Source organism: Arachis ipaensis, chromosome B9, assembly GCF_059453495.1.
Source record: "Arachis ipaensis isolate K30076 ecotype BB chromosome B9, ASM5945349v1, whole genome shotgun sequence".
Lineage (NCBI taxonomy): Eukaryota > Viridiplantae > Streptophyta > Magnoliopsida > Fabales > Fabaceae > Arachis > Arachis ipaensis.
In genome coordinates this window covers 127,589,578-127,605,557 of record NC_142444.1, presented here as the reverse complement: position 1 = coordinate 127,605,557, position 15,980 = coordinate 127,589,578, and the positions used below count along the sequence as shown (strand labels likewise).

The window sequence follows — 15,980 nt, the reverse complement described above, 5'->3', positions numbered from 1 at the left end:
GAAGCAGATCCAGAACCTGAAAGAACTCTGAAGAGAAAATTAAGAGAAGCTAAAATACAACAATCCAGAGATAACCTTTCAGAAATTTTCGAACAGGCAGAGGAGATGGCAGGCGAAAATAATAATAATGAAAGGAGGATGCTTGGTGACTTTACTGCACCTAATTCCAATTTACATGGAAGAAGCATCTCCATTCCTGCCATTGGAGCAAACAACTTTGAGCTGAAACCTCAGTTAGTTTCTCTGATGCAGCAGAACTGCAAGTTTCATGGACTTCCATCTGAAGATCCTTTTCAGTTCTTAACTGAATTCTTGCAGATATGTGATACTGTTAAGACTAATGGCGTAAATTCTGAAGTCTACAGGCTCATGCTTTTCCCTTTTGCTGTAAGAGACAGAGCTAGATTATGGTTGGATTCTCAACCTAAAGACAGCCTGAACTCTTGGGATAAGCTGGTCACGGCTTTCTTAGCCAAGTACTTTCCTCCTCAAAAGCTGAGCAAGCTTAGAGCTGATGTTCAAACCTTTAGACAGAAAGAAGGTGAATCTCTCTATGAAGCTTGGGAAAGATACAAACAGTTGACCAAAAAGTGTCCTTCTGACATGCTTTCAGAATGGACCATCCTGGATATATTCTATGATGGTCTATCTGAGCTATCAAAGATGTCACTGGACACTTCTGCAGGTGGATCCATTCACCTAAAGAAAATGCCTGCAGAAGCTCAAGAACTCATTGACATGGTTACTAATAACCAGTTCATGTACACTTCTGAAAGGAATCCTGTGAATAATGGGACGCCTATGAAGAAGGGAGTTCTTGAAGTTGATACTCTGAATGCCATATTGGCTCAGAATAAAATATTGACTCAGCAAGTCATTATGATCTCTCAGAGTCTGCATGGAATGCAAGCTGCATCCAACAGTACTTAAGAGGCATCTTCTGAAGAAGAAGCCTATGATCCTGAGAACCCTGCAATAGCAGAGGTAAATTACTTAGGTGAACCTTATGGAAACACCTATAACTCAACATGGAGAAATCATCCAAATTTCTCATGGAAGGATCAAAAGCCTCAACAAGGCTTTAATAATGGTGGAAGAAACAGGTTTAGCAATAGCAAACCTTTTCCATCATCAACTCAGCAACAGACAGAGAACTCTGGACAAAACGCTTCTAATTTAGCAAATCTAGTCTCTGATCTATCTAAGGCCACTGTAAGTTTCATGAATGAAACAAGGTCTTCCATTAGAAATTTGGAAGCACAAGTAGGCCAGCTGAGTAAAAGGATCACTGAAATCCCTCCTAGTACTCTCCCAAGCAATACAGAAGAGAACCCAAAAGGAGAGTGCAAGGCCATTGACATAAGTGCCATGGCCGAACCTGTGAGGAAAGGAGAGGACGTGAATCCCAAGGAGGAAGACCTCCTGGGACGTCCAGTGATCAATAAGGAGCTTCCCTCTGGGGAATCAAAGGACTCTGAGGCTCATCTAGAGACTATAGAGATCCCATTGAACCTCCTTATGCCCTTCATGAGCTCTGATGAGTATTCCTCTTCTGAAGAGAATGAGGATGTCACTGAAGAGCAAACTGCCAAGTTTCTTGGTGCAATCATGAAGCTGAATGGCAAATTATTTGGCATTGATACATGGGAAGTTGAACCTCCCTTGTTCATCAATGAACTAAGTGATCTGGATCAACTGACATTGCCTCAGAAGAGACAGGATCCTGGAAAGTTCATAATACCCTGTACCATAGGCACCATGATCTTTAAGGCTCTGTGTGACCTTGGTTCAGGAATAAACCTCATGCCCCTCTCTGTAATAGAGAAACTGGGAATCTATGGGGTGCAAGCTGCTAAAATCTCACTAGAGATGGCAGACAGCTCAAGAAAACAGGCTTATGGACAAGTAGAAGATGTATTCGTAAAGGTTGAGGGCCTTTACATACCTACTGATTTCATAGTCCTGGATACTGGAAAGGAAGAGGATGAATCCATCATCCTAGGAAGACCTTTCCTGGCCACAGCAAGAGCTGTGATTGATGTTGACAGAGGTGAAATAGTCCTTCAATGGAATGAGAACTCCCTTGTATTCAAAACTCAAGGATCTCCCTCTGCAACCATGAGGAGGAAGCAGGAAAAGCTTCTCTCCAAGCAGAGTCAACCAGAGCCCCCACAGTCAAACTCTAAGTTTGGTGTTGGAGAGTCTCAACAAAGCTCTGCACATCTGTGAGGCTCCATGAGAGCCCACTGTCAAGCTATTGACATTAAAGAAGCGCTTGTTGGGAGGCAACCCAATGTTTATCTAATTCTTATTTTTCATGTTTTCTTAGGTTCATGATCATGTGGAGTCACAAAATAACTAGAAAAATCGAAAACGGAATCAAAAACAGTAGAAGAAAAATCACACCCTGGAGGAGCATCTGTCTGGCGTTCAGCGCCAGAATAGAGCATGGTTCTGGCGCTGAACGCCCAAAATGGGCAGCTTCTGGGCGCTGAACGCCATAACAGGCATGGTTCTGGCGTTCAACGCCAAAAATGGCACACAGATGGGCGTTGAACGCCCAAAATGGCCACCAACCTGGCGCTGAACGCCCAAAGTTGGATACAAAGGCATTTTTACATGCCTAATGGGTGCAGGGATGTAAATCCTTGAACACCTCAGGATCTGTGGACCCCACAGGATCCACTCAGGATCTGTGGACCCCACAGGATCCCCACCTACCTCCACTCACTTCTTCTCACCGCTCTCTTTCACACAACCCCATAAACACTCTTCCCTAAAAAGCCCTTCACCAATCACCTCAATCTCTCTTCCCCATTAAACCTTCACCACTCACATCCACCCACTCTTCCCAATAAACCCACCTCATAAACTCCACCTACCTTCAAAATTCAAAACCAATTTCCCACCCAAACCCACCCATATGGCCGAAACCTTCCCCCCTCCCTTCCCTATATAAAGACCTCCTTTCTTCATCAAATTCACACAACATAACCCCTCTATACCCTTCTTGGCCGAAACCTCATCTCCCTCTCCCTCTCCATATTTCTTCTTCTTCATCATCTATTCTTTTGTTTATTGCTCGAGGGTGAGCAATATTCTAAGTTTGGTGTGGTAAAAGTATAGCTTTTTTGTTTTTCCATTACCATTGATGGCATCTAAGACCGGAAAATCCTCTAGAAGAGGGAAAGGGAAGACAAAAGCTTCCACATCCGAGTCATGGGAGATGGAAAGGTTCATCTCCAAAGCCCATCAAGACCACTTCTATGATGTTGTGGCCAAGAAGAAGGTGATCCCTGAGGTCCCTTTTAAACTCAAAAGAAATGAGTATCCGGAGATCCGACATGAAATTCAAAGAAGAGGTTGGGAAGTTCTAACAAATCCCATCCAACAAGTCGGCATCCTAATGGTTCAAGAGTTCTATGCCAATGCATGGATCACCAAGAACCATGATCAAAGTAAGAACCCGGATCCAAAGAACTATGTTACAATGGTTCGAGGGAAATACTTAGATTTTAGTCCGGAAAATGTGAGGTTGGCGTTCAACTTGCCATACATGGAAGAGAACGCACGCCCCTACACAAGGAGAGTCAACTTTGATCAAAGGTTGGACCAAGTCCTTATGGACATATGTGTAGAAGGAGCTTAATGGAAGATTGACTCCAAAGGCAAGCCGGTTCAACTAAGAAGATTGGACCTCAAGCCTATAGCTAGAGGATGGTTGGAGTTTATTCAATGCTCAATCATTCCCACTAGCAACCGGTCTGAAGTTACTATAGACCGGGCCATCATGATCCATAGCATCATGATTGGAGAAGAGGTGGAAGTTCATGAGATTATACCTCAAGAACTCTACAAGGTGGCTGACAAGTCCTCCACCACGGCAAGGTTAGCCTTTCCTCACCTCATTTGCCACCTATGCAATTCAGCTGGAATTGACATAGAGGGAGATATCCTCATTAAAGAGGACAAGCCCATCACTAAGAAAAAGATGGAGCAAGCAAGAGAGCCCAGTCATGGAGCTCAAGAGGTGCAAGAAGCTCATCACCATGAGATTCCGGAAATGCCTCAAATGCACTTTCCTCCACAAAACTATTGGGAGCACATCAACACCTCCCTAGAAGAATTGAGTTCCAATATGGGACAACTAAGGGTGGAACATCAAGAGCACTCCATCATGCTGCATGAAATAAGAGAAGATCAAAAAGCAATGAGGGAGGAGCAACAAAGACAAGGAAGAGACATAGAAGAGCTCAAGGACATCATTGGTTCCTCAAGAAGGAAACGCCACCATCACTAAGGTGGATTCATTCCTTGTTCTTGCTTTCTCTGTTTTTCTTTTTCTGTATTATGTGCTTATCTATGTTTGTGCCTCCATTACATGATCATTAGTAGTTAGTAACTTTGTCTTAAAGATATGAATGTCCTATGAATCCATCACCTCTCTTAAATGAAAAATGTTTTAATTCAAAAGAACAAGAAGTACATGAGTTTCGAATTTATCCTTGAACTTAGTTTAATTATATTGATGTGGTGACAATGCTTCTTGTTTTCTGAATGTATGCTTGAACAGTGCATATGTCTTTTGAAGTTGTTGTTTAAGAATGTTAAATATGTTGGCTCTTGAAAGAATGATGACTAGGAGACATGTTATTCGATAATCTAAAAAATCAAAAAAATGATTCTTGAAGCAAGAAAAAGCAGCAAAAAAAAAAAAAAACAAAGCTTGCAGAAAAAAAAAAGAAAGAGAAAAAAATAGGCGAAAAAAAAAATTAGAAAGAAAAAGAAAAAGCAAGCAGAAAAAGCCAATAACCCTTAAAACCAAAAGGCAAGGGCAAATAAAAAGGATCCCAAGGCTTTGAGCATCAGTGGATAGGAGGGCCTAAAGGAATAAAATCCTGGTCTAAGCGGCTAAACCAAGCTGTCCCTAACCATGTGCTTGTGGCGTGTAGGTGTCAAGTGAAAACTTGAGACTGAGCGGTTAAAGTCAAGGTCCAAAGCAAAAACAAAGAGTGTGCTTAAGAACCCTGGACACCTCTAATTGGGGACTCTAGCAAAGCTGAGTCACAATCTGAAAAGGTTCACCCAATTATGTGTCTGTGGCATTTATGTATCTGGTGGTAACACTGGAAAACAAAGTGCTTAGGGCCACGGCCAAGACTCATAAAGAAGCTGTGTTCAAGAATCATCATACTGAACTAGGAGAATCAATAATTCTATCTGAACTCTGAGTTCCTATAGATGCCAATCATTCTGAACCTCAATGGATAAAGTGAGATGCCAAAACTATTCAAGAGGCAAAAAGCTATAAGTCCCGCTCATATGATTGAAGCTCTGCTTCATTGATAGTTTGGAATTTATAGTATATTCTCTTCTTTTTATCCTATTTGATTTTCAGTTGCTGGGGGACAAGCAACAATTTAAGTTTGGTGTTGTGATGAGCGGATAATTTATACGCTTTTTGGCATTGTTTTTAGTATGTGTTTAGTAGGATCTAGTTACTTTTAGGGATGTTTTCATTAGTTTTTATGTTAAATTCATATTTCTGGACTTTACTATGAGTTTGTGTGTTTTTCTGTGATTTCAGGTATTTTCTGGCTGAAATTGAGGGACTTGAGCAAAAATCTGATTCAGAGGTTGAAAAAGGACTGCTGATGCTGTTGGATTCTGACCTCCCTGCACTCAAAGTGGATTTTCTGGAGCTACAGAACTCGAAATGGCGCGCTTCCAATTGCGTTGGAAAGTAGACATCCAGGGCTTTCCCGAAATATATAATAGTCCATACTTTGGCCAATAATTGACGACGTAAACTGGCGTTCAACGCCAGCCTTCTGCCCAAATCTGGCGTCCAGCGCCAGAAAAGGATCCAAAACCAGAGTTGAACGCCCAAACTGGCACAGAAACTGGCGTTCAACTCCACAAATGGCCTCTGCACGTGCAACACTCAGGCTCAGCCCAAACATACACCAAGTGGGCCCAGGAAGTGGATTTATGCATCAATTACTTACTCATGTAAACCCTAGTGACTAGTTTATTATAAATAGGACCTCTTACTATTGTATTAGGCATCTTTGGTCTCAGTTTTATTCTATTATTCATCTTAGGAGACTATTGATCTCGTTTAGGGGGCTGGCCATCTCGGCCATGCCTGGACCTTTCACTTATGTATTTTCAACAGTAGAGTTTCTACACTCCATAGATTAAGGTGTGGAGCTCTGCTGTTCCTCAAAGATTAATGCAAAGTACTACTGTTTTCTATTCAATTCTTCTTACTTCTCTTCTAAGATATCCATTCGCACCCAAGAACGTGATGAAGGTGATGATTATGTGTGACGCTCATCATCCTTCTCCCTTATGAACGCGTGCCTGACAAACACTTCTGTTCTACATGAATTAAGCAAGAATGAGTATCTCTTAGATCTCCTAACCAGAATCTTCGTGGCGTAAGCTAGAATGATGGCGGCATTCAAGAGAATCCGGAAAGTCTAAACCTTGTCCGTGGTATTCCGAGTAGGATTCAATGATTGAATGACTGTGACGAGCTCCTAACTCGCGATTGCAGGGCGTTAGTGACAGACGCAAAATGATAGTAAATCCTATTCCAGCATGATCGAGAACCGACAGATGAATAGCCGTGCCGTGACAGGGTGCGTGAGCATATTATTCACTGAGAGGATAAGATGAAGCCATTGACAAGGGTGATGCCTCCAGACGATTAGCCGTGCCGTGACAGGGCATTGGATCATTTTCCCGAGAGATGACTGAAAGTAGCCATTGACAGTGGTGTATCACATAAAGCCAGCCATGGAAAGGAGTAAGACTGATTGGATGAAGATAGCAGGAAAGCAGAGGTCCAGAGGAACGACAAGCATCTCCATTCGCTTATCTGAAATTCCTGCCAATGAATCTACATAAGTATCTCTATCCCTTTTATTGTTTATTTGAATCTAATAAAATATCATGTTTAAATCCGCCTGACTGAGATTTGCAAGGTGACCATAGCTTGCTTCATACCAACAATCTCCGTGGGATTCGACCCTTACTCACGTAAGGTATTACTTGGACGACCCAGTGCACTTGCTGGTTAGTTGTATCGAAGTTGTGACAATTATGAATTAAGATCAGAGCACCAAGCTCTGGAGCCATTACCAGGATTTGTTCGAGCCTGGAGATCACAATTTCGTGCACCAAGTTTTTGGCGCCGTTGCCGGGGATTGTTCGTGTATGGACAACTGACGGTTCATCTTGTTGCTCAGATTAGGTAATTTTATTTTTATTTTATTTTCAAAAATTTTTCAAAAATATTTTCAAAAAAAAAAATTTCTCTGGTTTTCGAAAAAAAAAAATTTATAAAAATGTTTTCAAAAATAAATTATTCTATGGCTTCAAAAATTTTTAAGAATGAATTCTAGTGTTTCATGAAATATGTTGAATCATATCTGGCTGTAAAGCCATACCCAAACTACTTTGGGATTGGTATTCAACTAATCACTCCAGCCCATGTAATTATATATTGTAGCCTGGCTGGCTGTAAAGCCATGTCTAATTTTTGGACTGGGGTTTCAACTTACCATCACAAATGAAGAGATTCTCACACACTTAGTTGTTCTATACTTGAAAAGTATCCATACCTGCTGAAGCTTGGCTGGCCATTGGCCATGTCTAGTGTTTTGGACCGGAGCTTTCATTGAAAGCTTGGCTGGCTAGTGAGCCATGTCTAATTCCTGGACTGAAGCTTTAGACTAAGAATGCAAGATTCCTGGAATTCATATTAAAAATTTTGGAATCCTTATTTTTTCTTTTAAATTTTCGAAAAATATAAATAAAAATCCAAAAAAATTAGAAAATCATAAAAATCAAAAATATTTTGTGTTTCTTATTTGAGTCTTGAGTCATATCATAAGTTTGGTGTCACTTGCATATGCATCTTGCATTTCTTTCGAAAATATCATGCATTCATAGTGTTCTTCATGATCTTCAAGTTGTTCTTGGTAAGTCTTCTTGTTTGATCTTGATGATTTTTTGTTTTGTTTCTTTTCATGTTTATCATATGCATTCTTGAATTCTTAGTGTCTAAGCATTAAAGAATTCTAAGTTTGGTGTCTTGCATGTTTTCTTTGCATTAAAAATTTTTCAAAAATATGTTCTTGATGTTCATCATGACATTCAAAGTGTTCTTGGTGTTCATCTTGACATTCATAACATTCTTGCATGCATCACATGTTTTGATCTAAAAATTTCATGCATTGCATTTTTTTTTGTTTTTCTCTCTCAGCATAAAAATTCAAAAATCAAAAAAATATCTTTCCATGTTCCTCTCATCAAAATTCGAAAATTTGAATTGACTTTTTCAAAAATTTTTAAAAATCAAGTTGTTGCCAATGAGTCAAATCAAATTTTCAATTTGAAAATCTTATCTTTTTCAAAATCTTTTTCAAAAATCAAATCTTTTTCAAAATTATTAGTTATTTTCGAAAATTTCAAAAATAGTTTTCAAAAATCTTTTTCTTATTTTTATACCAAATTTTCGAAAATAACATAATCAATTAATGTTTTGATTCAAAAATTTGAAGTTTGTTACTTGCTTGTTAAGAAAGATTCAAACTTTGAGTTCTAGAATCATATCTTGTGATTTCTTATGAATCAAGTCATTAATTGAGATTTTAAAAATCAAATCTTTTTCAAAAACTAATTTCTATCATATCTTTTTCAAAAATATCTTTTCAAAATATCTTTTCTAACTTCCTAACTTCTTATCTTTTCAAAATTTGTTTCAACTAACTAACTAACTTTTTGTTTGTTTCTTAACTTTTTCAAAACCACCTAACTAACTCTCTCTCAATTTTCGAAAATATCTTCCATCTTTTTTCAAAAATTTCTTTTTAATTAACTAATTATTTTTATTTTTTATTTTTGAATTCAAAAATTTTCGAAAAATACTAACTAATTTTCAAAAACCAATTTTCAAAAATCACTAACTCTTTTTCAAAATAATTTTCGAAAATTATTCCTCCCCCATCTCATTCTATTTATTCATTCATGTCCTAACATCTCATCTCACATTCCAATCCTCACAGTTGTGTTTCTTCCTTTACATCACATCCTTTATCTCCCCCTCTTCTTCTACTTACAAAGGGATCCCTATACTGTGGTATAAAGGATCTCTATTATTATTATCATTTTTCTGGCCATTCTTCCTTGTCATATAAGCAGGAGCAAGGATAAGAACATTCTTGTGGAAGCAGATCCAGAACCTGAAAGAACTCTGAAGAGAAAATTAAGAGAAGCTAAAATACAACAATCCAGAGATAACCTTTCAGAAATTTTCGAACAGGCAGAGGAGATGGCAGGCGAAAATAATAATAATGAAAGGAGGATGCTTGGTGACTTTACTGCACCTAATTCCAATTTACATGGAAGAAGCATCTCCATTCCTGCCATTGGAGCAAACAACTTTGAGCTGAAACCTCAGTTAGTTTCTCTGATGCAGCAGAACTGCAAGTTTCATGGACTTCCATCTGAAGATCCTTTTCAGTTCTTAACTGAATTCTTGCAGATATGTGATACTGTTAAGACTAATGGCGTAAATTCTGAAGTCTACAGGCTCATGCTTTTCCCTTTTGCTGTAAGAGACAGAGCTAGATTATGGTTGGATTCTCAACCTAAAGACAGCCTGAACTCTTGGGATAAGCTGGTCACGGCTTTCTTAGCCAAGTACTTTCCTCCTCAAAAGCTGAGCAAGCTTAGAGCTGATGTTCAAACCTTCAGACAGAAAGAAGGTGAATCTCTCTATGAAGCTTGGGAAAGATACAAACAGTTGACCAAAAAGTGTCCTTCTGACATGCTTTCAGAATGGACCATCCTGGATATATTCTATGATGGTCTATCTGAGCTATCAAAGATGTCACTGGACACTTCTGCAGGTGGATCCATTCACCTAAAGAAAATGCCTGCAGAAGCTCAAGAACTCATTGACATGGTTACTAATAACCAGTTCATGTACACTTCTGAAAGGAATCCTGTGAATAATGGGACGCCTATGAAGAAGGGAGTTCTTGAAGTTGATACTCTGAATGCCATATTGGCTCAGAATAAAATATTGACTCAGCAAGTCATTATGATCTCTCAGAGTCTGCATGGAATGCAAGCTGCATCCAACAGTACTTAAGAGGCATCTTCTGAAGAAGAAGCCTATGATCCTGAGAACCCTGCAATAGCAGAGGTAAATTACTTAGGTGAACCTTATGGAAACACCTATAACTCAACATGGAGAAATCATCCAAATTTCTCATGGAAGGATCAAAAGCCTCAACAAGGCTTTAATAATGGTGGAAGAAACAGGTTTAGCAATAGCAAACCTTTTCCATCATCAACTCAGCAACAGACAGAGAACTCTGGACAAAACGCTTCTAATTTAGCAAATCTAGTCTCTGATCTATCTAAGGCCACTGTAAGTTTCATGAATGAAACAAGGTCTTCCATTAGAAATTTGGAAGCACAAGTAGGCCAGCTGAGTAAAAGGATCACTGAAATCCCTCCTAGTACTCTCCCAAGCAATACAGAAGAGAACCCAAAAGGAGAGTGCAAGGCCATTGACATAAGTGCCATGGCCGAACCTGTGAGGAAAGGAGAGGACGTGAATCCCAAGGAGGAAGACCTCCTGGGACGTCCAGTGATCAATAAGGAGCTTCCCTCTGGGGAATCAAAGGACTCTGAGGCTCATCTAGAGACTATAGAGATCCCATTGAACCTCCTTATGCCCTTCATGAGCTCTGATGAGTATTCCTCTTCTGAAGAGAATGAGGATGTCACTGAAGAGCAAACTGCCAAGTTTCTTGGTGCAATCATGAAGCTGAATGGCAAATTATTTGGCATTGATACATGGGAAGTTGAACTTCCCTTGTTCATCAATGAACTAAGTGATCTGGATCAACTGACATTGCCTCAGAAGAGACAGGATCCTGGAAAGTTCATAATACCCTGTACCATAGGCACCATGATCTTTAAGGCTCTGTGTGACCTTGGTTCAGGAATAAACCTCATGCCCCTCTCTGTAATAGAGAAACTAGGAATCTATGGGGTGCAAGCTGCTAAAATCTCACTAGAGATGGCAGACAGCTCAAGAAAACAGGCTTATGGACAAGTAGAAGATGTATTCGTAAAGGTTGAGGGCCTTTACATACCTACTGATTTCATAGTCCTGGATACTGGAAAGGAAGAGGATGAATCCATCATCCTAGGAAGACCTTTCCTGGCCACAGCAAGAGCTGTGATTGATGTTGACAGAGGTGAAATAGTCCTTCAATGGAATGAGAACTCCCTTGTATTCAAAACTCAAGGATCTCCCTCTGCAACCATGAGGAGGAAGCAGGAAAAGCTTCTCTCCAAGCAGAGTCAACCAGAGCCCCCACAGTCAAACTCTAAATTTGGTGTTGGAGAGTCTCAACAAAGCTCTGCACATCTGTGAGGCTCCATGAGAGCCCACTGTCAAGCTATTGACATTAAAGAAGCGCTTGTTGGGAGGCAACCCAATGTTTATCTAATTCTTATTTTTCATGTTTTCTTAGGTTCATGATCATGTGGAGTCACAAAATAACTAGAAAAATCGAAAACGGAATCAAAAACAGCAGAAGAAAAATCACACCCTGGAGGAGCATCTGTCTGGCGTTCAGCGCCAGAATAGAGCATGGTTCTGGCGCTGAACGCCCAAAATGGGCAGCTTCTGGGCGCTGAACGCCAGAACAGGCATGGTTCTGGCGTTCAACGCCAGAAAAGGCACACAGATGGGCGTTGAACGCCCAAAATGGCCACCAACCTGGCGCTGAACGCCCAAAGTTGGATACAAAGGCATTTTTACATGCCTAATGGGTGCAGGGATGTAAATCCTTGAACACCTCAGGATCTGTGGACCCCACAGGATCCACTCAGGATCTTGGACCCCACAGGATCCCCACCTACCTCCACTCACTTCTTCTCACCACTCTCTTTCACACAACCCCATAAACACTCTTCCCTAAAAAGCCCTTCACCAATCACCTCAATCTCTCTTCCCCATTAAACCTTCACCACTCACATCCACCCACTCTTCCCAATAAACCCACCTCATAAACTTCACCTACCTTCAAAATTCAAAACCAATTTCCCACCCAAACCCACCCATATGGCCGAAAACTTCCCCCCCTCCCTTCCCTATATAAAGACCTCCTTTCTTCATCAAATTCACACAACATAACCCCTCTATACCCTTCTTGGCCGAAACCTCATCTCCCTCTCCCTCTCCATATTTCTTCTTCTTCATCATCTATTCTTTTGTTTATTGCTCGAGGGCGAGCAATATTCTAAGTTTGGTGTGGTAAAAGTATAGCTTTTTTGTTTTTCCATTACCATTGATGGCATCTAAGACCGGAGAATCCTCTAGAAGAGGGAAAGGGAAGACAAAAGCTTCCACATCCGAGTCATGGGAGATGGAAAGGTTCATCTCCAAAGCCCATCAAGACCACTTCTATGATGTTGTGGCCAAGAAGAAGGTGATCCCTGAGGTCCCTTTTAAACTCAAAAGAAATGAGTATCCGGAGATCCGACATGAAATTCAAAGAAGAGGTTGGGAAGTTCTAACAAATCCCATCCAACAAGTCGGCATCCTAATGGTTCAAGAGTTCTATGCCAATGCATGGATCACCAAGAACCATGATCAAAGTAAGAACCCGGATCCAAAGAACTATGTTACAATGGTTCGGGGGAAATACTTAGATTTTAGTCCGGAAAATGTGAGGTTGGCGTTCAACTTGCCATACATGGAAGAGAACGCACGCCCCTACACAAGGAGAGTCAACTTTGATCAAAGGTTGGACCAAGTCCTTATGGACATATGTGTAGAAGGAGCTCAATGGAAGATTGACTCCAAAGGCAAGCCGGTTCAACTAAGAAGATTGGACCTCAAGCCTATAGCTAGAAGATGGTTGGAGTTTATTCAATGCTCAATCATTCCCACTAGCAACCGGTCTGAAGTTACTATAGATCGGGCCATCATGATCCATAGCATCATGATTGGAGAAGAGGTGGAAGTTCATGAGATTATACCTCAAGAACTCTACAAGGTGGCTGACAAGTCCTCCACCACGGCAAGGTTAGCCTTTCCTCACCTCATTTGCCACCTATGCAATTCAGCTGGAATTGACATAGCGGGAGATATCCTCATTAAAGAGGACAAGCCCATCACTAAGAAAAAGATGGAGCAAGCAAGAGAGCCCAGTCATGGAGCTCAAGAGGCGCAAGAAGCTCATCACCATGAGATTCCGGAAATGCCTCAAATGCACTTTCCTCCACAAAACTATTGGGAGCACATCAACACCTCCCTAGAAGAATTGAGTTCCAATATGGGACAACTAAGGGTGGAACATCAAGAGCACTCCATCATGCTGCATGAAATAAGAGAAGATCAAAAAGCAATGAGGGAGGAGCAACAAAGACAAGGAAGAGACATAGAAGAGCTCAAGGACATCATTGGTTCCTCAAGAAGGAAACGCCACCATCACTAAGGTGGATTCATTCCTTGTTCTTGCTTTCTCTGTTTTTCTTTTTCTGTATTATGTGCTTATCTATGTTTGTGCCTCCATTACATGATCATTAGTAGTTAGTAACTTTGTCTTAAAGATATGAATGTCCTATGAATCCATCACCTCTCTTAAATGAAAAATGTTTTAATTCAAAAGAACAAGAAGTACATGAGTTTCGAATTTATCCTTGAACTTAGTTTAATTATATTGATGTGGTGACAATGCTTCTTGTTTTCTGAATGTATGCTTGAACAGTGCATATGTCTTTTGAAGTTGTTGTTTAAGAATGTTAAATATGTTGGCTCTTGAAAGAATGATGACTAGGAGACATGTTATTCGATAATCTGAAAAATCAAAAAAATGATTCTTGAAGCAAGAAAAAGCAGCAAAAAAAACAAAAAAACAAAGCTTGCAGAAAAAAAAAAAAGAAAGAGAAAAAAATAGGCGAAAAAAAAAATTAGAAAGAAAAAGAAAAAGCAAGCAGAAAAAGCCAATAACCCTTAAAACCAAAAGGCAAGGGCAAATAAAAAGGATCCCAAGGCTTTGAGCATCAGTGGATAGGAGGGCCTAAAGGAATAAAATCCTGGTCTAAGCGGCTAAACCAAGCTGTCCCTAACCATGTGCTTGTGGCGTGTAGGTGTCAAGTGAAAACTTGAGACTGAGCGGTTAAAGTCAAGGTCCAAAGCAAAAACAAAGAGTGTGCTTAAGAACCCTGGACACCTCTAATTGGGGACTCTAGCAAAGCTGAGTCACAATCTGAAAAGGTTCACCCAATTATGTGTCTGTGGCATTTATGTATCTGGTGGTAACACTGGAAAACAAAGTGCTTAGGGCCACGGCCAAGACTCATAAAGAAGCTGTGTTCAAGAATCATCATACTGAACTAGGAGAATCAATAATACTATCTGAACTCTGAGTTCCTATAGATGCCAATCATTCTGAACCTCAATGGATAAAGTGAGATGCCAAAACTATTCAAGAGGCAAAAAGCTATAAGTCCCGCTCATATGATTGAAGCTCTGCTTCATTGATAGTTTGGAATTTATAGTATATTCTCTTCTTTTTATCCTATTTGATTTTCAGTTGCTGGGGGACAAGCAACAATTTAAGTTTGGTGTTGTGATGAGCGGATAATTTATACGCTTTTTGGCATTGTTTTTAGTATGTGTTTAGTAGGATCTAGTTACTTTTAGGGATGTTTTCATTAGTTTTTATGTTAAATTCACATTTCTGGACTTTACTATGAGTTTGTGTGTTTTTCTGTGATTTCAGGTATTTTCTGGCTGAAATTGAGGGACTTGAGCAAAAATCTGATTCAGAGGTTGAAAAAGGACTGCTGATGCTGTTGGATTCTGACCTCCCTGCACTCAAAGTGGATTTTCTGGAGCTACAGAACTCGAAATGGCGCGCTTCCAATTGCGTTGGAAAGTAGACATCCAGGGCTTTCCCGAAATATATAATAGTCCATACTTTGGCCAAGAATTGACGACGTAAACTGGCGTTCAACGCCAGCCTTCTGCCCAAATCTGGCGTCCAGCGCCAGAAAAGGATCCAAAACCAGAGTTGAACGCCCAAACTGGCACAGAAACTGGCGTTCAACTCCACAAATGGCCTCTGCACGTGCAACACTCAGGCTCAGCCCAAACATACACCAAGTGGGCCCAGGAAGTGGATTTATGCATCAATTACTTACTCATGTAAACCCTAGTGACTAGTTTATTATAAATAGGACCTCTTACTATTGTATTAGGCATCTTTGGTCTCAGTTTTATTCTATTATTCATCTTAGGAGACTATTGATCTCATTTAGGGGGCTGGCCATCTCGGCCATGCCTGGACCTTTCACTTATGTATTTTCAACAGTAGAGTTTCTACACTCCATAGATTAAGGTGTGGAGCTCTGCTGTTCCTCAAAGATTAATGCAAAGTACTACTGTTTTCTATTCAATTCTTCTTACTTCTCTTCTAAGATATCCATTCGCACCCAAGAACGTGATGAAGGTGATGATTATGTGTGACGCTCATCATCCTTCTCCCTTATGAACGCGTGCCTGACAAACACTTCTGTTCTACATGAATTAAGCAAGAATGAGTATCTCTTAGATCTCCTAACCAGAATCTTCGTGGCGTAAGCTAGAATGATGGCGGCATTCAAGAGAATCCGGAAAGTCTAAACCTTGTCCGTGGTATTCCGAGTAGGATTCAATGATTGAATGACTGTGACGAGCTCCTAACTCGCGATTGCAGGGCGTTAGTGACAGACGCAAAATGATAGTAAATCCTATTCCAGCATGATCGAGAACCGACAGATGAATAGCCGTGCCGTGACAGGGTGCGTGAGCATATTATTCACTGAGAGGATAAGATGAAGCCATTGACAAGGGTGATGCCTCCAGACGATTAGCCGTGCTGTGACAGGGCATT

The 15,980-nt window shown here is 40.4% G+C and overlaps 2 non-coding genes across 2 annotated transcripts; both read right to left on the bottom strand.

Moving 5' to 3' along the window:
• Window positions 1–501: 501 nt before the first annotated feature.
• LOC148546262 (small nucleolar RNA R71) lies at window positions 502–609 on the bottom strand. Its single transcript, XR_015901190.1, has one exon. It is a non-coding gene; the product is annotated as a small nucleolar RNA R71 (small nucleolar RNA).
• A 9,130-nt stretch (window positions 610–9,739) lies between these two features.
• Window positions 9,740–9,847, bottom strand: LOC148546261 (small nucleolar RNA R71). The gene has a single exon (XR_015901627.1). It is a non-coding gene; the product is annotated as a small nucleolar RNA R71 (small nucleolar RNA).
• Between the last annotated feature and the right edge of the window lie 6,133 nt (window positions 9,848–15,980).